This window comes from Castor canadensis, chromosome 10, assembly GCF_047511655.1.
Source record: "Castor canadensis chromosome 10, mCasCan1.hap1v2, whole genome shotgun sequence".
NCBI classification, from domain to species: domain Eukaryota; kingdom Metazoa; phylum Chordata; class Mammalia; order Rodentia; family Castoridae; genus Castor; species Castor canadensis.
Window position 1 is genome coordinate 88,163,477 of NC_133395.1, and position 23,368 is coordinate 88,186,844.

At 67.7% G+C, this 23,368-nt stretch overlaps 10 non-coding genes across 10 annotated transcripts; all 10 read left to right on the forward strand.

Moving 5' to 3' along the window:
* Nucleotides 1-1,245: 1,245 nt before the first annotated feature.
* On the forward strand, nt 1,246-1,364 carry LOC141411804 (5S ribosomal RNA). The gene has a single exon (XR_012436643.1). It is a non-coding gene; the product is annotated as a 5S ribosomal RNA (ribosomal RNA).
* A 2,145-nt stretch (nt 1,365-3,509) lies between these two features.
* LOC141411805 (5S ribosomal RNA) lies at nt 3,510-3,628 on the forward strand. Its single transcript, XR_012436644.1, has one exon. It is a non-coding gene; the product is annotated as a 5S ribosomal RNA (ribosomal RNA).
* A 2,172-nt stretch (nt 3,629-5,800) lies between these two features.
* On the forward strand, nt 5,801-5,919 carry LOC141411806 (5S ribosomal RNA). The gene has a single exon (XR_012436645.1). It is a non-coding gene; the product is annotated as a 5S ribosomal RNA (ribosomal RNA).
* A 2,145-nt stretch (nt 5,920-8,064) lies between these two features.
* Nucleotides 8,065-8,183, forward strand: LOC141411807 (5S ribosomal RNA). The gene has a single exon (XR_012436646.1). It is a non-coding gene; the product is annotated as a 5S ribosomal RNA (ribosomal RNA).
* Nucleotides 8,184-10,331: 2,148 nt separating this feature from the next.
* LOC141411808 (5S ribosomal RNA) lies at nt 10,332-10,450 on the forward strand. The gene has a single exon (XR_012436647.1). It is a non-coding gene; the product is annotated as a 5S ribosomal RNA (ribosomal RNA).
* A 2,145-nt stretch (nt 10,451-12,595) lies between these two features.
* Nucleotides 12,596-12,714, forward strand: LOC141411809 (5S ribosomal RNA). The gene has a single exon (XR_012436648.1). It is a non-coding gene; the product is annotated as a 5S ribosomal RNA (ribosomal RNA).
* Nucleotides 12,715-14,859: 2,145 nt separating this feature from the next.
* On the forward strand, nt 14,860-14,978 carry LOC141411811 (5S ribosomal RNA). The gene has a single exon (XR_012436650.1). It is a non-coding gene; the product is annotated as a 5S ribosomal RNA (ribosomal RNA).
* A 2,145-nt stretch (nt 14,979-17,123) lies between these two features.
* LOC141411812 (5S ribosomal RNA) lies at nt 17,124-17,242 on the forward strand. The gene has a single exon (XR_012436651.1). It is a non-coding gene; the product is annotated as a 5S ribosomal RNA (ribosomal RNA).
* Nucleotides 17,243-19,387: 2,145 nt separating this feature from the next.
* LOC141411813 (5S ribosomal RNA) lies at nt 19,388-19,506 on the forward strand. Its single transcript, XR_012436652.1, has one exon. It is a non-coding gene; the product is annotated as a 5S ribosomal RNA (ribosomal RNA).
* Nucleotides 19,507-21,655: 2,149 nt separating this feature from the next.
* Nucleotides 21,656-21,774, forward strand: LOC141411814 (5S ribosomal RNA). The gene has a single exon (XR_012436654.1). It is a non-coding gene; the product is annotated as a 5S ribosomal RNA (ribosomal RNA).
* Nucleotides 21,775-23,368: the final 1,594 nt, after the last annotated feature.

Below are 23,368 nucleotides of genomic sequence, written 5' to 3' on the forward strand. Positions count from 1 at the left end.
TGGGGCTCTGTGCGTGAGGGCTTGCTCTTCCCCACCTACACCAGGCACGGCATCTAACACACACACACACACACACACACACCACGCAGAGACACCCAGACCACGCACGCACGCACGGGGACGCACCCTCCTCTCCCCCACCCCACACACGAGCAGCCGAAGGACAAGAGGGTATGGCTGGGGCCTGAGCGGGAACAAGCGAAGCCTTGGTTTGCGGCCCCTCGGCCAACTGCATCAGGATTTTTGTCTGGGCTCGGAGGCCAGAGGATCTCTGCCATTTGCTAGCAGGGCCAGGGATGGCAGGAGGGTGGGTACGGGGCTCAGCCAGGGCCAGTTCTGCTGGCACGATCCTGTAGCACGTGGCCGCGTAGCACGGGGCCGGGTCTGAAGGAGGCCAAGCAGGGGCACAAGACCCAGCAGCGGCACAGGGAAGAGGCCCAGGGCACCCAGGAGCAGACGAGACCCGGGAGTCGTGCGTGCTTGGCGTGGCCGCGGGCCCCGTGACGCCCGAGGACTCGAGTGCTCAGCCCCGTGTAGTGGCCGCGAAGGCCTGCCTGGGAGAAACGCCCCGGGAGGCCGGCAGGAACCCGGGATCGGAAGGGATGTGGAGGGGCCCCGGGTCGGAGGAGATGGCTTTGGCTGTGTTTGGTTTTGTTTCTTCTTCCCAAGATCCCGGGTGTGAAAGGGGCCAGAGGTGAAGTCCTGGGCTGGAAAGCCTCACGATTCAGCCCCGCAGCCCCAGGCCCTGAGTGTGGAGGAGGGCGGAGCGGGTCGGCGAAGGGCGCGGCTGCCGTTTTCCTGATGGGCTGGAGGGGCAGTGGCGCTTTCCGGACGAAGAGGACCGGAAGGGTCCCCGAGACCTCCGCTGGGAGCCACGCACCCACCCAAGGATACGGCTCCAGGAGGCGACGGAGGAGGGCGGCTGCTTGCCCTGGCCCGAGCTGTGCGTCCCCCGCCTTGGCCACAGCAGTGGACATTCCCAGAAGAACAAGCGCCCGAGAGCACTGAGAAATTTTCCCCCGAGAAAACTTGACCCTCGTCCTGGCAGCAGGACACCTCGGGAAGAAAGCCACCCAGCGGCCACCTGGGCGAGACCGGCTGCCCGAGCAGGCGCGCGGGGCCTCTGGCCGCTGGCCCCGGGCTGCCAGCCCCCACCCGGACTCCCAGCCGTGCCAGGAGAGCAGCGTGGAGACGCACGCCGGGGCCCTCGGCAGGCTCTTGGGGCTCCCGGAGGCGGCGGCTAGCGTCTACGGCCATACCACCCTGAACGCGCCCGATCTCGTCTGATCTCGGAAGCTAAGCAGGGTCGGGCCTGGTTAGTACTTGGATGGGAGACCGCCTGGGAATACCGGGTGCTGTAGGCTTTTGCTCCTCCCTCCCTCGCTGCTCCTTTTGTCTTCGGGGACTTCGCCACCACCCCCCCCACCACCACCACCACCCCCAGCACCACCACCACCACCACCACCACAACGACCCACCGTGACCACGACCCCGACCCCGTCCGGGCCACCCGCCAGACCCACGCACACCGAATCCTCACAGCTACGTCCCCGAATCCTCTCCCCTCCCCACACTCTCCTGGGGCGCGCGCCCGCGACACGGGTCACCAGCGAGGTTGGTCCCAGGCCACGTTGGGGACCGCTCCCCAACTGCCCTCCAGGCGGGCGGGGAGGGACGTGCGGAAGCCATGAGAAAGTGGGTCCTGCACCCCAGCGGGCCCCACAGCGGGACGCGCCACACCTGGGCTCGCCACAAGGTGGTGCACTGGGTCCAGGGCAAGACGCCAGGGGACAGAGAAGCAGGGAGCCTCAGTCGGGTGCTGCTCCACGTCGCGCTCCGTCGCTCAACCCAAGACAGGGCAGCCAGCGCGCGACCTCTACGTGGGATCCCGCCTCCCACGGCAGAGCCTGCGGTCACAGGGACAGAGGGCGCAGGCCGCCAGAGCTCCGGATGCCAGCGGCAGCTCCCCGTCCCGCTCAAAGGGAGGGAGGGCCGCCGCTGGCGCCCAGTCGCCTGTGCCACCCTCCGGGTCTCAAAGCACTCCTCAGTCAGCTCAAGGACCGGGGCCACCTGGCCTTCGGGGTCACATGGGCTTGGGCACGACGGAAGGGACCGCTTGCCCCCGTGGAACAGACATTCTCCCCGTGGACAACCTCAGGTGCCGGGACCCTCTGCTCCGCCTTGGAAAACCCACCTTCTGCAATGTATGCCCAACGCAATCAGGCCGAGCAGATTGACCCCCTCGGCCCGGCCCCAGTGTGTGATGGGGCTCTGTGCGTGAGGGCTTGCTCTTCCCCACCTACACCAGGCACGGCATCTAACACACACACACACACACACACACACCACGCAGAGACACCCAGACCACGCACGCACGCACGGGGACGCACCCTCCTCTCCCCCACCCCACACACGAGCAGCCGAAGGACAAGAGGGTATGGCTGGGGCCTGAGCGGGAACAAGCGAAGCCTTGGTTTGCGGCCCCTCGGCCAACTGCATCAGGATTTTTGTCTGGGCTCGGAGGCCAGAGGATCTCTGCCATTTGCTAGCAGGGCCAGGGATGGCAGGAGGGTGGGTACGGGGCTCAGCCAGGGCCAGTTCTGCTGGCACGATCCTGTAGCACGTGGCCGCGTAGCACGGGGCCGGGTCTGAAGGAGGCCAAGCAGGGGCACAAGACCCAGCAGCGGCACAGGGAAGAGGCCCAGGGCACCCAGGAGCAGACGAGACCCGGGAGTCGTGCGTGCTTGGCGTGGCCGCGGGCCCCGTGACGCCCGAGGACTCGAGTGCTCAGCCCCGTGTAGTGGCCGCGAAGGCCTGCCTGGGAGAAACGCCCCGGGAGGCCGGCAGGAACCCGGGATCGGAAGGGATGTGGAGGGGCCCCGGGTCGGAGGAGATGGCTTTGGCTGTGTTTGGTTTTGTTTCTTCTTCCCAAGATCCCGGGTGTGAAAGGGGCCAGAGGTGAAGTCCTGGGCTGGAAAGCCTCACGATTCAGCCCCGCAGCCCCAGGCCCTGAGTGTGGAGGAGGGCGGAGCGGGTCGGCGAAGGGCGCGGCTGCCGTTTTCCTGATGGGCTGGAGGGGCAGTGGCGCTTTCCGGACGAAGAGGACCGGAAGGGTCCCCGAGACCTCCGCTGGGAGCCACGCACCCACCCAAGGATACGGCTCCAGGAGGCGACGGAGGAGGGCGGCTGCTTGCCCTGGCCCGAGCTGTGCGTCCCCCGCCTTGGCCACAGCAGTGGACATTCCCAGAAGAACAAGCGCCCGAGAGCACTGAGAAATTTTCCCCCGAGAAAACTTGACCCTCGTCCTGGCAGCAGGACACCTCGGGAAGAAAGCCACCCAGCGGCCACCTGGGCGAGACCGGCTGCCCGAGCAGGCGCGCGGGGCCTCTGGCCGCTGGCCCCGGGCTGCCAGCCCCCACCCGGACTCCCAGCCGTGCCAGGAGAGCAGCGTGGAGACACACGCCGGGGCCCTCGGCAGGCTCTTGGGGCTCCCGGAGGCGGCGGCTAGCGTCTACGGCCATACCACCCTGAACGCGCCCGATCTCGTCTGATCTCGGAAGCTAAGCAGGGTCGGGCCTGGTTAGTACTTGGATGGGAGACCGCCTGGGAATACCGGGTGCTGTAGGCTTTTGCTCCTCCCTCCCTCGCTGCTCCTTTTGTCTTCGGGGACTTCGCCACCACCCCCCCCCACCACCACCACCACCCCCAGCACCACCACCACCACCACCACCACAACGACCCACCGTGACCACGACCCCGACCCCGTCCGGGCCACCCGCCAGACCCACGCACACCGAATCCTCACAGCTACGTCCCCGAATCCTCTCCCCTCCCCACACTCTCCTGGGGCGCGCGCCCGCGACACGGGTCACCAGCGAGGTTGGTCCCAGGCCACGTTGGGGACCGCTCCCCAACTGCCCTCCAGGCGGGCGGGGAGGGACGTGCGGAAGCCATGAGAAAGTGGGTCCTGCACCCCAGCGGGCCCCACAGCGGGACGCGCCACACCTGGGCTCGCCACAAGGTGGTGCACTGGGTCCAGGGCAAGACGCCAGGGGACAGAGAAGCAGGGAGCCTCAGTCGGGTGCTGCTCCACGTCGCGCTCCGTCGCTCAACCCAAGACAGGGCAGCCAGCGCGCGACCTCTACGTGGGATCCCGCCTCCCACGGCAGAGCCTGCGGTCACAGGGACAGAGGGCGCAGGCCGCCAGAGCTCCGGATGCCAGCGGCAGCTCCCCGTCCCGCTCAAAGGGAGGGAGGGCCGCCGCTGGCGCCCAGTCGCCTGTGCCACCCTCCGGGTCTCAAAGCACTCCTCAGTCAGCTCAAGGACCGGGGCCACCTGGCCTTCGGGGTCACATGGGCTTGGGCACGACGGAAGGGACCGCTTGCCCCCGTGGAACAGACATTCTCCCCGTGGACAACCTCAGGTGCCGGGACCCTCTGCTCCGCCTTGGAAAACCCACCTTCTGCAATGTATGCCCAACGCAATCAGGCCGAGCAGATTGACCCCCTCGGCCCGGCCCCAGTGTGTGATGGGGCTCTGTGCGTGAGGGCTTGCTCTTCCCCACCTACACCAGGCACGGCATCTAACACACACACACACACACACACACACACACACCACGCAGAGACACCCAGACCACGCACGCACGCACGGGGACGCACCCTCCTCTCCCCCACCCCACACACGAGCAGCCGAAGGACAAGAGGGTATGGCTGGGGCCTGAGCGGGAACAAGCGAAGCCTTGGTTTGCGGCCCCTCGGCCAACTGCATCAGGATTTTTGTCTGGGCTCGGAGGCCAGAGGATCTCTGCCATTTGCTAGCAGGGCCAGGGATGGCAGGAGGGTGGGTACGGGGCTCAGCCAGGGCCAGTTCTGCTGGCACGATCCTGTAGCACGTGGCCGCGTAGCACGGGGCCGGGTCTGAAGGAGGCCAAGCAGGGGCACAAGACCCAGCAGCGGCACAGGGAAGAGGCCCAGGGCACCCAGGAGCAGACGAGACCCGGGAGTCGTGCGTGCTTGGCGTGGCCGCGGGCCCCGTGACGCCCGAGGACTCGAGTGCTCAGCCCCGTGTAGTGGCCGCGCTCAGCCCCGTGTAGTGGCCCAGGCCTGCCTGGGAGAAATGCCCCGGGAGGCCGGCAGGAACCCGGGATCGGAAGGGATGTGGAGGGGCCCCGGGTCGGAGGAGATGGCTTTGGCTGTGTTTGGTTTTGTTTCTTCTTCCCAAGATCCCGGGTGTGAAAGGGGCCAGAGGTGAAGTCCTGGGCTGGAAAGCCTCACGATTCAGCCCCGCAGCCCCAGGCCCTGAGTGTGGAGGAGGGCGGAGCGGGTCGGCGAAGGGCGCGGCTGCCGTTTTCCTGATGGGCTGGAGGGGCAGTGGCGCTTTCCGGACGAAGAGGACCGGAAGGGTCCCCGAGACCTCCGCTGGGAGCCACGCACCCACCCAAGGATACGGCTCCAGGAGGCGACGGAGGAGGGCGGCTGCTTGCCCTGGCCCGAGCTGTGCGTCCCCCGCCTTGGCCACAGCAGTGGACATTCCCAGAAGAACAAGCGCCCGAGAGCACTGAGAAATTTTCCCCCGAGAAAACTTGACCCTCGTCCTGGCAGCAGGACACCTCGGGAAGAAAGCCACCCAGCGGCCACCTGGGCGAGACCGGCTGCCCGAGCAGGCGCGCGGGGCCTCTGGCCGCTGGCCCCGGGCTGCCAGCCCCCACCCGGACTCCCAGCCGTGCCAGGAGAGCAGCGTGGAGACGCACGCCGGGGCCCTCGGCAGGCTCTTGGGGCTCCCGGAGGCGGCGGCTAGCGTCTACGGCCATACCACCCTGAACGCGCCCGATCTCGTCTGATCTCGGAAGCTAAGCAGGGTCGGGCCTGGTTAGTACTTGGATGGGAGACCGCCTGGGAATACCGGGTGCTGTAGGCTTTTGCTCCTCCCTCCCTCGCTGCTCCTTTTGTCTTCGGGGACTTCGCCACCACCCCCCCCACCACCACCACCACCCCCAGCACCACCACCACCACCACCACCACAACGACCCACCGTGACCACGACCCCGACCCCGTCCGGGCCACCCGCCAGACCCACGCACACCGAATCCTCACAGCTACGTCCCCGAATCCTCTCCCCTCCCCACACTCTCCTGGGGCGCGCGCCCGCGACACGGGTCACCAGCGAGGTTGGTCCCAGGCCACGTTGGGGACCGCTCCCCAACTGCCCTCCAGGCGGGCGGGGAGGGACGTGCGGAAGCCATGAGAAAGTGGGTCCTGCACCCCAGCGGGCCCCACAGCGGGACGCGCCACACCTGGGCTCGCCACAAGGTGGTGCACTGGGTCCAGGGCAAGACGCCAGGGGACAGAGAAGCAGGGAGCCTCAGTCGGGTGCTGCTCCACGTCGCGCTCCGTCGCTCAACCCAAGACAGGGCAGCCAGCGCGCGACCTCTACGTGGGATCCCGCCTCCCACGGCAGAGCCTGCGGTCACAGGGACAGAGGGCGCAGGCCGCCAGAGCTCCGGATGCCAGCGGCAGCTCCCCGTCCCGCTCAAAGGGAGGGAGGGCCGCCGCTGGCGCCCAGTCGCCTGTGCCACCCTCCGGGTCTCAAAGCACTCCTCAGTCAGCTCAAGGACCGGGGCCACCTGGCCTTCGGGGTCACATGGGCTTGGGCACGACGGAAGGGACCGCTTGCCCCCGTGGAACAGACATTCTCCCCGTGGACAACCTCAGGTGCCGGGACCCTCTGCTCCGCCTTGGAAAACCCACCTTCTGCAATGTATGCCCAACGCAATCAGGCCGAGCAGATTGACCCCCTCGGCCCGGCCCCAGTGTGTGATGGGGCTCTGTGCGTGAGGGCTTGCTCTTCCCCACCTACACCAGGCACGGCATCTAACACACACACACACACACACACACACCACGCAGAGACACCCAGACCACGCACGCACGCACGGGGACGCACCCTCCTCTCCCCCACCCCACACACGAGCAGCCGAAGGACAAGAGGGTATGGCTGGGGCCTGAGCGGGAACAAGCGAAGCCTTGGTTTGCGGCCCCTCGGCCAACTGCATCAGGATTTTTGTCTGGGCTCGGAGGCCAGAGGATCTCTGCCATTTGCTAGCAGGGCCAGGGATGGCAGGAGGGTGGGTACGGGGCTCAGCCAGGGCCAGTTCTGCTGGCACGATCCTGTAGCACGTGGCCGCGTAGCACGGGGCCGGGTCTGAAGGAGGCCAAGCAGGGGCACAAGACCCAGCAGCGGCACAGGGAAGAGGCCCAGGGCACCCAGGAGCAGACGAGACCCGGGAGTCGTGCGTGCTTGGCGTGGCCGCGGGCCCCGTGACGCCCGAGGACTCGAGTGCTCAGCCCCGTGTAGTGGCCGCGAAGGCCTGCCTGGGAGAAACGCCCCGGGAGGCCGGCAGGAACCCGGGATCGGAAGGGATGTGGAGGGGCCCCGGGTCGGAGGAGATGGCTTTGGCTGTGTTTGGTTTTGTTTCTTCTTCCCAAGATCCCGGGTGTGAAAGGGGCCAGAGGTGAAGTCCTGGGCTGGAAAGCCTCACGATTCAGCCCCGCAGCCCCAGGCCCTGAGTGTGGAGGAGGGCGGAGCGGGTCGGCGAAGGGCGCGGCTGCCGTTTTCCTGATGGGCTGGAGGGGCAGTGGCGCTTTCCGGACGAAGAGGACCGGAAGGGTCCCCGAGACCTCCGCTGGGAGCCACGCACCCACCCAAGGATACGGCTCCAGGAGGCGACGGAGGAGGGCGGCTGCTTGCCCTGGCCCGAGCTGTGCGTCCCCCGCCTTGGCCACAGCAGTGGACATTCCCAGAAGAACAAGCGCCCGAGAGCACTGAGAAATTTTCCCCCGAGAAAACTTGACCCTCGTCCTGGCAGCAGGACACCTCGGGAAGAAAGCCACCCAGCGGCCACCTGGGCGAGACCGGCTGCCCGAGCAGGCGCGCGGGGCCTCTGGCCGCTGGCCCCGGGCTGCCAGCCCCCACCCGGACTCCCAGCCGTGCCAGGAGAGCAGCGTGGAGACGCACGCCGGGGCCCTCGGCAGGCTCTTGGGGCTCCCGGAGGCGGCGGCTAGCGTCTACGGCCATACCACCCTGAACGCGCCCGATCTCGTCTGATCTCGGAAGCTAAGCAGGGTCGGGCCTGGTTAGTACTTGGATGGGAGACCGCCTGGGAATACCGGGTGCTGTAGGCTTTTGCTCCTCCCTCCCTCGCTGCTCCTTTTGTCTTCGGGGACTTCGCCACCACCCCCCCCCACCACCACCACCACCCCCAGCACCACCACCACCACCACCACCACAACGACCCACCGTGACCACGACCCCGACCCCGTCCGGGCCACCCGCCAGACCCACGCACACCGAATCCTCACAGCTACGTCCCCGAATCCTCTCCCCTCCCCACACTCTCCTGGGGCGCGCGCCCGCGACACGGGTCACCAGCGAGGTTGGTCCCAGGCCACGTTGGGGACCGCTCCCCAACTGCCCTCCAGGCGGGCGGGGAGGGACGTGCGGAAGCCATGAGAAAGTGGGTCCTGCACCCCAGCGGGCCCCACAGCGGGACGCGCCACACCTGGGCTCGCCACAAGGTGGTGCACTGGGTCCAGGGCAAGACGCCAGGGGACAGAGAAGCAGGGAGCCTCAGTCGGGTGCTGCTCCACGTCGCGCTCCGTCGCTCAACCCAAGACAGGGCAGCCAGCGCGCGACCTCTACGTGGGATCCCGCCTCCCACGGCAGAGCCTGCGGTCACAGGGACAGAGGGCGCAGGCCGCCAGAGCTCCGGATGCCAGCGGCAGCTCCCCGTCCCGCTCAAAGGGAGGGAGGGCCGCCGCTGGCGCCCAGTCGCCTGTGCCACCCTCCGGGTCTCAAAGCACTCCTCAGTCAGCTCAAGGACCGGGGCCACCTGGCCTTCGGGGTCACATGGGCTTGGGCACGACGGAAGGGACCGCTTGCCCCCGTGGAACAGACATTCTCCCCGTGGACAACCTCAGGTGCCGGGACCCTCTGCTCCGCCTTGGAAAACCCACCTTCTGCAATGTATGCCCAACGCAATCAGGCCGAGCAGATTGACCCCCTCGGCCCGGCCCCAGTGTGTGATGGGGCTCTGTGCGTGAGGGCTTGCTCTTCCCCACCTACACCAGGCACGGCATCTAACACACACACACACACACACACACACACCACGCAGAGACACCCAGACCACGCACGCACGCACGGGGACGCACCCTCCTCTCCCCCACCCCACACACGAGCAGCCGAAGGACAAGAGGGTATGGCTGGGGCCTGAGCGGGAACAAGCGAAGCCTTGGTTTGCGGCCCCTCGGCCAACTGCATCAGGATTTTTGTCTGGGCTCGGAGGCCAGAGGATCTCTGCCATTTGCTAGCAGGGCCAGGGATGGCAGGAGGGTGGGTACGGGGCTCAGCCAGGGCCAGTTCTGCTGGCACGATCCTGTAGCACGTGGCCGCGTAGCACGGGGCCGGGTCTGAAGGAGGCCAAGCAGGGGCACAAGACCCAGCAGCGGCACAGGGAAGAGGCCCAGGGCACCCAGGAGCAGACGAGACCCGGGAGTCGTGCGTGCTTGGCGTGGCCGCGGGCCCCGTGACGCCCGAGGACTCGAGTGCTCAGCCCCGTGTAGTGGCCGCGAAGGCCTGCCTGGGAGAAACGCCCCGGGAGGCCGGCAGGAACCCGGGATCGGAAGGGATGTGGAGGGGCCCCGGGTCGGAGGAGATGGCTTTGGCTGTGTTTGGTTTTGTTTCTTCTTCCCAAGATCCCGTGTGTGAAAGGGGCCAGAGTTGAAGTCCTGGGCTGGAAAGCCTCACGATTCAGCCCCGCAGCCCCAGGCCCTGAGTGTGGAGGAGGGCGGAGCGGGTCGGCGAAGGGCGCGGCTGCCGTTTTCCTGATGGGCTGGAGGGGCAGTGGCGCTTTCCGGACGAAGAGGACCGGAAGGGTCCCCGAGACCTCCGCTGGGAGCCACGCACCCACCCAAGGATACGGCTCCAGGAGGCGACGGAGGAGGGCGGCTGCTTGCCCTGGCCCGAGCTGTGCGTCCCCCGCCTTGGCCACAGCAGTGGACATTCCCAGAAGAACAAGCGCCCGAGAGCACTGAGAAATTTTCCCCCGAGAAAACTTGACCCTCGTCCTGGCAGCAGGACACCTCGGGAAGAAAGCCACCCAGCGGCCACCTGGGCGAGACCGGCTGCCCGAGCAGGCGCGCGGGGCCTCTGGCCGCTGGCCCCGGGCTGCCAGCCCCCACCCGGACTCCCAGCCGTGCCAGGAGAGCAGCGTGGAGACGCACGCCGGGGCCCTCGGCAGGCTCTTGGGGCTCCCGGAGGCGGCGGCTAGCGTCTACGGCCATACCACCCTGAACGCGCCCGATCTCGTCTGATCTCGGAAGCTAAGCAGGGTCGGGCCTGGTTAGTACTTGGATGGGAGACCGCCTGGGAATACCGGGTGCTGTAGGCTTTTGCTCCTCCCTCCCTCGCTGCTCCTTTTGTCTTCGGGGACTTCGCCACCACCCCCCCCACCACCACCACCACCCCCAGCACCACCACCACCACCACCACCACAACGACCCACCGTGACCACGACCCCGACCCCGTCCGGGCCACCCGCCAGACCCACGCACACCGAATCCTCACAGCTACGTCCCCGAATCCTCTCCCCTCCCCACACTCTCCTGGGGCGCGCGCCCGCGACACGGGTCACCAGCGAGGTTGGTCCCAGGCCACGTTGGGGACCGCTCCCCAACTGCCCTCCAGGCGGGCGGGGAGGGACGTGCGGAAGCCATGAGAAAGTGGGTCCTGCACCCCAGCGGGCCCCACAGCGGGACGCGCCACACCTGGGCTCGCCACAAGGTGGTGCACTGGGTCCAGGGCAAGACGCCAGGGGACAGAGAAGCAGGGAGCCTCAGTCGGGTGCTGCTCCACGTCGCGCTCCGTCGCTCAACCCAAGACAGGGCAGCCAGCGCGCGACCTCTACGTGGGATCCCGCCTCCCACGGCAGAGCCTGCGGTCACAGGGACAGAGGGCGCAGGCCGCCAGAGCTCCGGATGCCAGCGGCAGCTCCCCGTCCCGCTCAAAGGGAGGGAGGGCCGCCGCTGGCGCCCAGTCGCCTGTGCCACCCTCCGGGTCTCAAAGCACTCCTCAGTCAGCTCAAGGACCGGGGCCACCTGGCCTTCGGGGTCACATGGGCTTGGGCACGACGGAAGGGACCGCTTGCCCCCGTGGAACAGACATTCTCCCCGTGGACAACCTCAGGTGCCGGGACCCTCTGCTCCGCCTTGGAAAACCCACCTTCTGCAATGTATGCCCAACGCAATCAGGCCGAGCAGATTGACCCCCTCGGCCCGGCCCCAGTGTGTGATGGGGCTCTGTGCGTGAGGGCTTGCTCTTCCCCACCTACACCTGGCACGGCATCTAACACACACACACACACACACACACACCACGCAGAGACACCCAGACCACGCACGCACGCACGGGGACGCACCCTCCTCTCCCCCACCCCACACACGAGCAGCCGAAGGACAAGAGGGTATGGCTGGGGCCTGAGCGGGAACAAGCGAAGCCTTGGTTTGCGGCCCCTCGGCCAACTGCATCAGGATTTTTGTCTGGGCTCGGAGGCCAGAGGATCTCTGCCATTTGCTAGCAGGGCCAGGGATGGCAGGAGGGTGGGTACGGGGCTCAGCCAGGGCCAGTTCTGCTGGCACGATCCTGTAGCACGTGGCCGCGTAGCACGGGGCCGGGTCTGAAGGAGGCCAAGCAGGGGCACAAGACCCAGCAGCGGCACAGGGAAGAGGCCCAGGGCACCCAGGAGCAGACGAGACCCGGGAGTCGTGCGTGCTTGGCGTGGCCGCGGGCCCCGTGACGCCCGAGGACTCGAGTGCTCAGCCCCGTGTAGTGGCCGCGAAGGCCTGCCTGGGAGAAACGCCCCGGGAGGCCGGCAGGAACCCGGGATCGGAAGGGATGTGGAGGGGCCCCGGGTCGGAGGAGATGGCTTTGGCTGTGTTTGGTTTTGTTTCTTCTTCCCAAGATCCCGGGTGTGAAAGGGGCCAGAGGTGAAGTCCTGGGCTGGAAAGCCTCACGATTCAGCCCCGCAGCCCCAGGCCCTGAGTGTGGAGGAGGGCGGAGCGGGTCGGCGAAGGGCGCGGCTGCCGTTTTCCTGATGGGCTGGAGGGGCAGTGGCGCTTTCCGGACGAAGAGGACCGGAAGGGTCCCCGAGACCTCCGCTGGGAGCCACGCACCCACCCAAGGATACGGCTCCAGGAGGCGACGGAGGAGGGCGGCTGCTTGCCCTGGCCCGAGCTGTGCGTCCCCCGCCTTGGCCACAGCAGTGGACATTCCCAGAAGAACAAGCGCCCGAGAGCACTGAGAAATTTTCCCCCGAGAAAACTTGACCCTCGTCCTGGCAGCAGGACACCTCGGGAAGAAAGCCACCCAGCGGCCACCTGGGCGAGACCGGCTGCCCGAGCAGGCGCGCGGGGCCTCTGGCCGCTGGCCCCGGGCTGCCAGCCCCCACCCGGACTCCCAGCCGTGCCAGGAGAGCAGCGTGGAGACGCACGCCGGGGCCCTCGGCAGGCTCTTGGGGCTCCCGGAGGCGGCGGCTAGCGTCTACGGCCATACCACCCTGAACGCGCCCGATCTCGTCTGATCTCGGAAGCTAAGCAGGGTCGGGCCTGGTTAGTACTTGGATGGGAGACCGCCTGGGAATACCGGGTGCTGTAGGCTTTTGCTCCTCCCTCCCTCGCTGCTCCTTTTGTCTTCGGGGACTTCGCCACCACCCCCCCCACCACCACCACCACCCCCAGCACCACCACCACCACCACCACCACAACGACCCACCGTGACCACGACCCCGACCCCGTCCGGGCCACCCGCCAGACCCACGCACACCGAATCCTCACAGCTACGTCCCCGAATCCTCTCCCCTCCCCACACTCTCCTGGGGCGCGCGCCCGCGACACGGGTCACCAGCGAGGTTGGTCCCAGGCCACGTTGGGGACCGCTCCCCAACTGCCCTCCAGGCGGGCGGGGAGGGACGTGCGGAAGCCATGAGAAAGTGGGTCCTGCACCCCAGCGGGCCCCACAGCGGGACGCGCCACACCTGGGCTCGCCACAAGGTGGTGCACTGGGTCCAGGGCAAGACGCCAGGGGACAGAGAAGCAGGGAGCCTCAGTCGGGTGCTGCTCCACGTCGCGCTCCGTCGCTCAACCCAAGACAGGGCAGCCAGCGCGCGACCTCTACGTGGGATCCCGCCTCCCACGGCAGAGCCTGCGGTCACAGGGACAGAGGGCGCAGGCCGCCAGAGCTCCGGATGCCAGCGGCAGCTCCCCGTCCCGCTCAAAGGGAGGGAGGGCCGCCGCTGGCGCCCAGTCGCCTGTGCCACCCTCCGGGTCTCAAAGCACTCCTCAGTCAGCTCAAGGACCGGGGCCACCTGGCCTTCGGGGTCACATGGGCTTGGGCACGACGGAAGGGACCGCTTGCCCCCGTGGAACAGACATTCTCCCCGTGGACAACCTCAGGTGCCGGGACCCTCTGCTCCGCCTTGGAAAACCCACCTTCTGCAATGTATGCCCAACGCAATCAGGCCGAGCAGATTGACCCCCTCGGCCCGGCCCCAGTGTGTGATGGGGCTCTGTGCGTGAGGGCTTGCTCTTCCCCACCTACACCAGGCACGGCATCTAACACACACACACACACACACACACACCACGCAGAGACACCCAGACCACGCACGCACGCACGGGGACGCACCCTCCTCTCCCCCACCCCACACACGAGCAGCCGAAGGACAAGAGGGTATGGCTGGGGCCTGAGCGGGAACAAGCGAAGCCTTGGTTTGCGGCCCCTCGGCCAACTGCATCAGGATTTTTGTCTGGGCTCGGAGGCCAGAGGATCTCTGCCATTTGCTAGCAGGGCCAGGGATGGCAGGAGGGTGGGTACGGGGCTCAGCCAGGGCCAGTTCTGCTGGCACGATCCTGTAGCACGTGGCCGCGTAGCACGGGGCCGGGTCTGAAGGAGGCCAAGCAGGGGCACAAGACCCAGCAGCGGCACAGGGAAGAGGCCCAGGGCACCCAGGAGCAGACGAGACCCGGGAGTCGTGCGTGCTTGGCGTGGCCGCGGGCCCCGTGACGCCCGAGGACTCGAGTGCTCAGCCCCGTGTAGTGGCCGCGAAGGCCTGCCTGGGAGAAACGCCCCGGGAGGCCGGCAGGAACCCGGGATCGGAAGGGATGTGGAGGGGCCCCGGGTCGGAGGAGATGGCTTTGGCTGTGTTTGGTTTTGTTTCTTCTTCCCAAGATCCCGGGTGTGAAAGGGGCCAGAGGTGAAGTCCTGGGCTGGAAAGCCTCACGATTCAGCCCCGCAGCCCCAGGCCCTGAGTGTGGAGGAGGGCGGAGCGGGTCGGCGAAGGGCGCGGCTGCCGTTTTCCTGATGGGCTGGAGGGGCAGTGGCGCTTTCCGGACGAAGAGGACCGGAAGGGTCCCCGAGACCTCCGCTGGGAGCCACGCACCCACCCAAGGATACGGCTCCAGGAGGCGACGGAGGAGGGCGGCTGCTTGCCCTGGCCCGAGCTGTGCGTCCCCCGCCTTGGCCACAGCAGTGGACATTCCCAGAAGAACAAGCGCCCGAGAGCACTGAGAAATTTTCCCCCGAGAAAACTTGACCCTCGTCCTGGCAGCAGGACACCTCGGGAAGAAAGCCACCCAGCGGCCACCTGGGCGAGACCGGCTGCCCGAGCAGGCGCGCGGGGCCTCTGGCCGCTGGCCCCGGGCTGCCAGCCCCCACCCGGACTCCCAGCCGTGCCAGGAGAGCAGCGTGGAGACGCACGCCGGGGCCCTCGGCAGGCTCTTGGGGCTCCCGGAGGCGGCGGCTAGCGTCTACGGCCATACCACCCTGAACGCGCCCGATCTCGTCTGATCTCGGAAGCTAAGCAGGGTCGGGCCTGGTTAGTACTTGGATGGGAGACCGCCTGGGAATACCGGGTGCTGTAGGCTTTTGCTCCTCCCTCCCTCGCTGCTCCTTTTGTCTTCGGGGACTTCGCCACCACCCCCCCCACCACCACCACCACCCCCAGCACCACCACCACCACCACCACCACAACGACCCACCGTGACCACGACCCCGACCCCGTCCGGGCCACCCGCCAGACCCACGCACACCGAATCCTCACAGCTACGTCCCCGAATCCTCTCCCCTCCCCACACTCTCCTGGGGCGCGCGCCCGCGACACGGGTCACCAGCGAGGTTGGTCCCAGGCCACGTTGGGGACCGCTCCCCAACTGCCCTCCAGGCGGGCGGGGAGGGACGTGCGGAAGCCATGAGAAAGTGGGTCCTGCACCCCAGCGGGCCCCACAGCGGGACGCGCCACACCTGGGCTCGCCACAAGGTGGTGCACTGGGTCCAGGGCAAGACGCCAGGGGACAGAGAAGCAGGGAGCCTCAGTCGGGTGCTGCTCCACGTCGCGCTCCGTCGCTCAACCCAAGACAGGGCAGCCAGCGCGCGACCTCTACGTGGGATCCCGCCTCCCACGGCAGAGCCTGCGGTCACAGGGACAGAGGGCGCAGGCCGCCAGAGCTCCGGATGCCAGCGGCAGCTCCCCGTCCCGCTCAAAGGGAGGGAGGGCCGCCGCTGGCGCCCAGTCGCCTGTGCCACCCTCCGGGTCTCAAAGCACTCCTCAGTCAGCTCAAGGACCGGGGCCACCTGGCCTTCGGGGTCACATGGGCTTGGGCACGACGGAAGGGACCGCTTGCCCCCGTGGAACAGACATTCTCCCCGTGGACAACCTCAGGTGCCGGGACCCTCTGCTCCGCCTTGGAAAACCCACCTTCTGCAATGTATGCCCAACGCAATCAGGCCGAGCAGATTGACCCCCTCGGCCCGGCCCCAGTGTGTGATGGGGCTCTGTGCGTGAGGGCTTGCTCTTCCCCACCTACACCAGGCACGGCATCTAACACACACACACACACACACACACACCACGCAGAGACACCCAGACCACGCACGCACGCACGGGGACGCACCCTCCTCTCCCCCACCCCACACACGAGCAGCCGAAGGACAAGAGGGTATGGCTGGGGCCTGAGCGGGAACAAGCGAAGCCTTGGTTTGCGGCCCCTCGGCCAACTGCATCAGGATTTTTGTCTGGGCTCGGAGGCCAGAGGATCTCTGCCATTTGCTAGCAGGGCCAGGGATGGCAGGAGGGTGGGTACGGGGCTCAGCCAGGGCCAGTTCTGCTGGCACGATCCTGTAGCACGTGGCCGCGTAGCACGGGGCCGGGTCTGAAGGAGGCCAAGCAGGGGCACAAGACCCAGCAGCGGCACAGGGAAGAGGCCCAGGGCACCCAGGAGCAGACGAGACCCGGGAGTCGTGCGTGCTTGGCGTGGCCGCGGGCCCCGTGACGCCCGAGGACTCGAGTGCTCAGCCCCGTGTAGTGGCCGCGAAGGCCTGCCTGGGAGAAACGCCCCGGGAGGCCGGCAGGAACCCGGGATCGGAAGGGATGTGGAGGGGCCCCGGGTCAGAGGAGATGGCTTTGGCTGTGTTTGGTTTTGTTTCTTCTTCCCAAGATCCCGGGTGTGAAAGGGGCCAGAGGTGAAGTCCTGGGCTGGAAAGCCTCACGATTCAGCCCCGCAGCCCCAGGCCCTGAGTGTGGAGGAGGGCGGAGCGGGTCGGCGAAGGGCGCGGCTGCCGTTTTCCTGATGGGCTGGAGGGGCAGTGGCGCTTTCCGGACGAAGAGGACCGGAAGGGTCCCCGAGACCTCCGCTGGGAGCCACGCACCCACCCAAGGATACGGCTCCAGGAGGCGACGGAGGAGGGCGGCTGCTTGCCCTGGCCCGAGCTGTGCGTCCCCCGCCTTGGCCACAGCAGTGGACATTCCCAGAAGAACAAGCGCCCGAGAGCACTGAGAAATTTTCCCCCGAGAAAACTTGACCCTCGTCCTGGCAGCAGGACACCTCGGGAAGAAAGCCACCCAGCGGCCACCTGGGCGAGACCGGCTGCCCGAGCAGGCGCGCGGGGCCTCTGGCCGCTGGCCCCGGGCTGCCAGCCCCCACCCGGACTCCCAGCCGTGCCAGGAGAGCAGCGTGGAGACGCACGCCGGGGCCCTCGGCAGGCTCTTGGGGCTCCCGGAGGCGGCGGCTAGCGTCTACGGCCATACCACCCTGAACGCGCCCGATCTCGTCTGATCTCGGAAGCTAAGCAGGGTCGGGCCTGGTTAGTACTTGGATGGGAGACCGCCTGGGAATACCGGGTGCTGTAGGCTTTTGCTCCTCCCTCCCTCGCTGCTCCTTTTGTCTTCGGGGACTTCGCCACCACCCCCCCCACCACCACCACCACCCCCAGCACCACCACCACCACCACCACCACAACGACCCACCGTGACCACGACCCCGACCCCGTCCGGGCCACCCGCCAGACCCACGCACACCGAATCCTCACAGCTACGTCCCCGAATCCTCTCCCCTCCCCACACTCTCCTGGGGCGCGCGCCCGCGACACGGGTCACCAGCGAGGTTGGTCCCAGGCCACGTTGGGGACCGCTCCCCAACTGCCCTCCAGGCGGGCGGGGAGGGACGTGCGGAAGCCATGAGAAAGTGGGTCCTGCACCCCAGCGGGCCCCACAGCGGGACGCGCCACACCTGGGCTCGCCACAAGGTGGTGCACTGGGTCCAGGGCAAGACGCCAGGGGACAGAGAAGCAGGGAGCCTCAGTCGGGTGCTGCTCCACGTCGCGCTCCGTCGCTCAACCCAAGACAGGGCAGCCAGCGCGCGACCTCTACGTGGGATCCCGCCTCCCACGGCAGAGCCTGCGGTCACAGGGACAGAGGGCGCAGGCCGCCAGAGCTCCGGATGCCAGCGGCAGCTCCCCGTCCCGCTCAAAGGGAGGGAGGGCCGCCGCTGGCGCCCAGTCGCCTGTGCCACCCTCCGGGTCTCAAAGCACTCCTCAGTCAGCTCAAGGACCGGGGCCACCTGGCCTTCGGGGTCACATGGGCTTGGGCACGACGGAAGGGACCGCTTGCCCCCGTGGAACAGACATTCTCCCCGTGGACAACCTCAGGTGCCGGGACCCTCTGCTCCGCCTTGGAAAACCCACCTTCTGCAATGTATGCCCAACGCAATCAGGCCGAGCAGATTGACCCCCTCGGCCCGGCCCCAGTGTGTGATGGGGCTCTGTGCGTGAGGGCTTGCTCTTCCCCACCTACACCAGGCACGGCATCTAACACACACACACACACACACACACACCACGCAGAGACACCCAGACCACGCACGCACGCACGGGGACGCACCCTCCTCTCCCCCACCCCACACACGAGCAGCCGAAGGACAAGAGGGTATGGCTGGGGCCTGAGCGGGAACAAGCGAAGCCTTGGTTTGCGGCCCCTCGGCCAACTGCATCAGGATTTTTGTCTGGGCTCGGAGGCCAGAGGATCTCTGCCATTTGCTAGCAGGGCCAGGGATGGCAGGAGGGTGGGTACGGGGCTCAGCCAGGGCCAGTTCTGCTGGCACGATCCTGTAGCACGTGGCCGCGTAGCACGGGGCCGGGTCTGAAGGAGGCCAAGCAGGGGCACAAGACCCAGCAGCGGCACAGGGAAGAGGCCCAGGGCACCCAGGAGCAGACGAGACCCGGGAGTCGTGCGTGCTTGGCGTGGCCGCGGGCCCCGTGACGCCCGAGGACTCGAGTGCTCAGCCCCGTGTAGTGGCCGCGAAGGCCTGCCTGGGAGAAACGCCCCGGGAGGCCGGCAGGAACCCGGGATCGGAAGGGATGTGGAGGGGCCCCGGGTCGGAGGAGATGGCTTTGGCTGTGTTTGGTTTTGTTTCTTCTTCCCAAGATCCCGGGTGTGAAAGGGGCCAGAGGTGAAGTCCTGGGCTGGAAAGCCTCACGATTCAGCCCCGCAGCCCCAGGCCCTGAGTGTGGAGGAGGGCGGAGCGGGTCGGCGAAGGGCGCGGCTGCCGTTTTCCTGATGGGCTGGAGGGGCAGTGGCGCTTTCCGGACGAAGAGGACCGGAAGGGTCCCCGAGACCTCCGCTGGGAGCCACGCACCCACCCAAGGATACGGCTCCAGGAGGCGACGGAGGAGGGCGGCTGCTTGCCCTGGCCCGAGCTGTGCGTCCCCCGCCTTGGCCACAGCAGTGGACATTCCCAGAAGAACAAGCGCCCGAGAGCACTGAGAAATTTTCCCCCGAGAAAACTTGACCCTCGTCCTGGCAGCAGGACACCTCGGGAAGAAAGCCACCCAGCGGCCACCTGGGCGAGACCGGCTGCCCGAGCAGGCGCGCGGGGCCTCTGGCCGCTGGCCCCGGGCTGCCAGCCCCCACCCGGACTCCCAGCCGTGCCAGGAGAGCAGCGTGGAGACGCACGCCGGGGCCCTCGGCAGGCTCTTGGGGCTCCCGGAGGCGGCGGCTAGCGTCTACGGCCATACCACCCTGAACGCGCCCGATCTCGTCTGATCTCGGAAGCTAAGCAGGGTCGGGCCTGGTTAGTACTTGGATGGGAGACCGCCTGGGAATACCGGGTGCTGTAGGCTTTTGCTCCTCCCTCCCTCGCTGCTCCTTTTGTCTTCGGGGACTTCGCCACCACCCCCCCCACCACCACCACCACCCCCAGCACCACCACCACCACCACCACCACAACGACCCACCGTGACCACGACCCCGACCCCGTCCGGGCCACCCGCCAGACCCACGCACACCGAATCCTCACAGCTACGTCCCCGAATCCTCTCCCCTCCCCACACTCTCCTGGGGCGCGCGCCCGCGACACGGGTCACCAGCGAGGTTGGTCCCAGGCCACGTTGGGGACCGCTCCCCAACTGCCCTCCAGGCGGGCGGGGAGGGACGTGCGGAAGCCATGAGAAAGTGGGTCCTGCACCCCAGCGGGCCCCACAGCGGGACGCGCCACACCTGGGCTCGCCACAAGGTGGTGCACTGGGTCCAGGGCAAGACGCCAGGGGACAGAGAAGCAGGGAGCCTCAGTCGGGTGCTGCTCCACGTCGCGCTCCGTCGCTCAACCCAAGACAGGGCAGCCAGCGCGCGACCTCTACGTGGGATCCCGCCTCCCACGGCAGAGCCTGCGGTCACAGGGACAGAGGGCGCAGGCCGCCAGAGCTCCGGATGCCAGCGGCAGCTCCCCGTCCCGCTCAAAGGGAGGGAGGGCCGCCGCTGGCGCCCAGTCGCCTGTGCCACCCTCCGGGTCTCAAAGCACTCCTCAGTCAGCTCAAGGACCGGGGCCACCTGGCCTTCGGGGTCACATGGGCTTGGGCACGACGGAAGGGACCGCTTGCCCCCGTGGAACAGACATTCTCCCCGTGGACAACCTCAGGTGCCGGGACCCTCTGCTCCGCCTTGGAAAACCCACCTTCTGCAATGTATGCCCAACGCAATCAGGCCGAGCAGATTGACCCCCTCGGCCCGGCCCCAGTGTGTGATGGGGCTCTGTGCGTGAGGGCTTGCTCTTCCCCACCTACACCAGGCACGGCATCTAACACACACACACACACACACACACACACACCACGCAGAGACACCCAGACCACGCACGCACGCACGGGGACGCACCCTCCTCTCCCCCACCCCACACACGAGCAGCCGAAGGACAAGAGGGTATGGCTGGGGCCTGAGCGGGAACAAGCGAAGCCTTGGTTTGCGGCCCCTCGGCCAACTGCATCAGGATTTTTGTCTGGGCTCGGAGGCCAGAGGATCTCTGCCATTTGCTAGCAGGGCCAGGGATGGCAGGAGGGTGGGTACGGGGCTCAGCCAGGGCCAGTTCTGCTGGCACGATCCTGTAGCACGTGGCCGCGTAGCACGGGGCCGGGTCTGAAGGAGGCCAAGCAGGGGCACAAGACCCAGCAGCGGCACAGGGAAGAGGCCCAGGGCACCCAGGAGCAGACGAGACCCGGGAGTCGTGCGTGCTTGGCGTGGCCGCGGGCCCCGTGACGCCCGAGGACTCGAGTGCTCAGCCCCGTGTAGTGGCCGCGAAGGCCTGCCTGGGAGAAACGCCCCGGGAGGCCGGCAGGAACCCGGGATCGGAAGGGATGTGGAGGGGCCCCGGGTCGGAGGAGATGGCTTTGGCTGTGTTTGGTTTTGTTTCTTCTTCCCAAGATCCCGGGTGTGAAAGGGGCCAGAGGTGAAGTCCTGGGCTGGAAAGCCTCACGATTCAGCCCCGCAGCCCCAGGCCCTGAGTGTGGAGGAGGGCGGAGCGGGTCGGCGAAGGGCGCGGCTGCCGTTTTCCTGATGGGCTGGAGGGGCAGTGGCGCTTTCCGGACGAAGAGGACCGGAAGGGTCCCCGAGACCTCCGCTGGGAGCCACGCACCCACCCAAGGATACGGCTCCAGGAGGCGACGGAGGAGGGCGGCTGCTTGCCCTGGCCCGAGCTGTGCGTCCCCCGCCTTGGCCACAGCAGTGGACATTCCCAGAAGAACAAGCGCCCGAGAGCACTGAGAAATTTTCCCCCGAGAAAACTTGACCCTCGTCCTGGCAGCAGGACACCTCGGGAAGAAAGCCACCCAGCGGCCACCTGGGCGAGACCGGCTGCCCGAGCAGGCGCGCGGGGCCTCTGGCCGCTGGCCCCGGGCTGCCAGCCCCCACCCGGACTCCCAGCCGTGCCAGGAGAGCAGCGTGGAGACGCACGCCGGGGCCCTCGGCAGGCTCTTGGGGCTCCCGGAGGCGGCGGCTAGCGTCTACGGCCATACCACCCTGAACGCGCCCGATCTCGTCTGATCTCGGAAGCTAAGCAGGGTCGGGCCTGGTTAGTACTTGGATGGGAGACCGCCTGGGAATACCGGGTGCTGTAGGCTTTTGCTCCTCCCTCCCTCGCTGCTCCTTTTGTCTTCGGGGACTTCGCCACCACCCCCCCCACCACCACCACCACCCCCAGCACCACCACCACCACCACCACCACAACGACCCACCGTGACCACGACCCCGACCCCGTCCGGGCCACCCGCCAGACCCACGCACACCGAATCCTCACAGCTACGTCCCCGAATCCTCTCCCCTCCCCACACTCTCCTGGGGCGCGCGCCCGCGACACGGGTCACCAGCGAGGTTGGTCCCAGGCCACGTTGGGGACCGCTCCCCAACTGCCCTCCAGGCGGGCGGGGAGGGACGTGCGGAAGCCATGAGAAAATGAGAAAGTGGGTCCTGCACCCCAGCGGGCCCCACAGCGGGACGCGCCACACCTGGGCTCGCCACAAGGTGGTGCACTGGGTCCAGGGCAAGACGCCAGGGGACAGAGAAGCAGGGAGCCTCAGTCGGGTGCTGCTCCACGTCGCGCTCCGTCGCTCAACCCAAGACAGGGCAGCCAGCGCGCGACCTCTACGTGGGATCCCGCCTCCCACGGCAGAGCCTGCGGTCACAGGGACAGAGGGCGCAGGCCGCCAGAGCTCCGGATGCCAGCGGCAGCTCCCCGTCCCGCTCAAAGGGAGGGAGGGCCGCCGCTGGCGCCCAGTCGCCTGTGCCACCCTCCGGGTCTCAAAGCACTCCTCAGTCAGCTCAAGGACCGGGGCCACCTGGCCTTCGGGGTCACATGGGCTTGGGCACGACGGAAGGGACCGCTTGCCCCCGTGGAACAGACATTCTCCCCGTGGACAACCTCAGGTGCCGGGACCCTCTGCTCCGCCTTGGAAAACCCACCTTCTGCAATGTATGCCCAACGCAATCAGGCCGAGCAGATTGACCCCCTCGGCCCGGCCCCAGTGTGTGATGGGGCTCTGTGCGTGAGGGCTTGCTCTTCCCCACCTACACCAGGCACGGCATCTACACACACACACACACACACACACACACCACGCAGAGACACCCAGACCACGCACGCACGCACGGGGACGCACCCTCCTCTCCCCCACCCCACACACGAGCAGCCGAAGGACAAGAGGGTATGGCTGGGGCCTGAGCGGGAACAAGCGAAGCCTTGGTTTGCGGCCCCTCGGCCAACTGCATCAGGATTTTTGTCTGGGCTCGGAGGCCAGAGGATCTCTGCCATTTGCTAGCAGGGCCAGGGATGGCAGGAGGGTGGGTACGGGGCTCAGCCAGGGCCAGTTCTGCTGGCACGATCCTGTAGCACGTGGCCGCGTAGCACGGGGCCGGGTCTGAAGGAGGCCAAGCAGGGGCACAAGACCCAGCAGCGGCACAGGGAAGAGGCCCAGGGCACCCAGGAGCAGACGAGACCCGGGAGTCGTGCGTGCTTGGCGTGGCCGCGGGCCCCGTGACGCCCGAGGACTCGAGTGCTCAGCCCCGTGTAGTGGCCGCGAAGGCCTGCCTGGGAGAAACGCCCCGGGAGGCCGGCAGGAACCCGGGATCGGAAGGGATGTGGAGGGGCCCCGGGTCGGAGGAGATGGCTTTGGCTGTGTTTGGTTTTGTTTCTTCTTCCCAAGATCCCGGGTGTGAAAG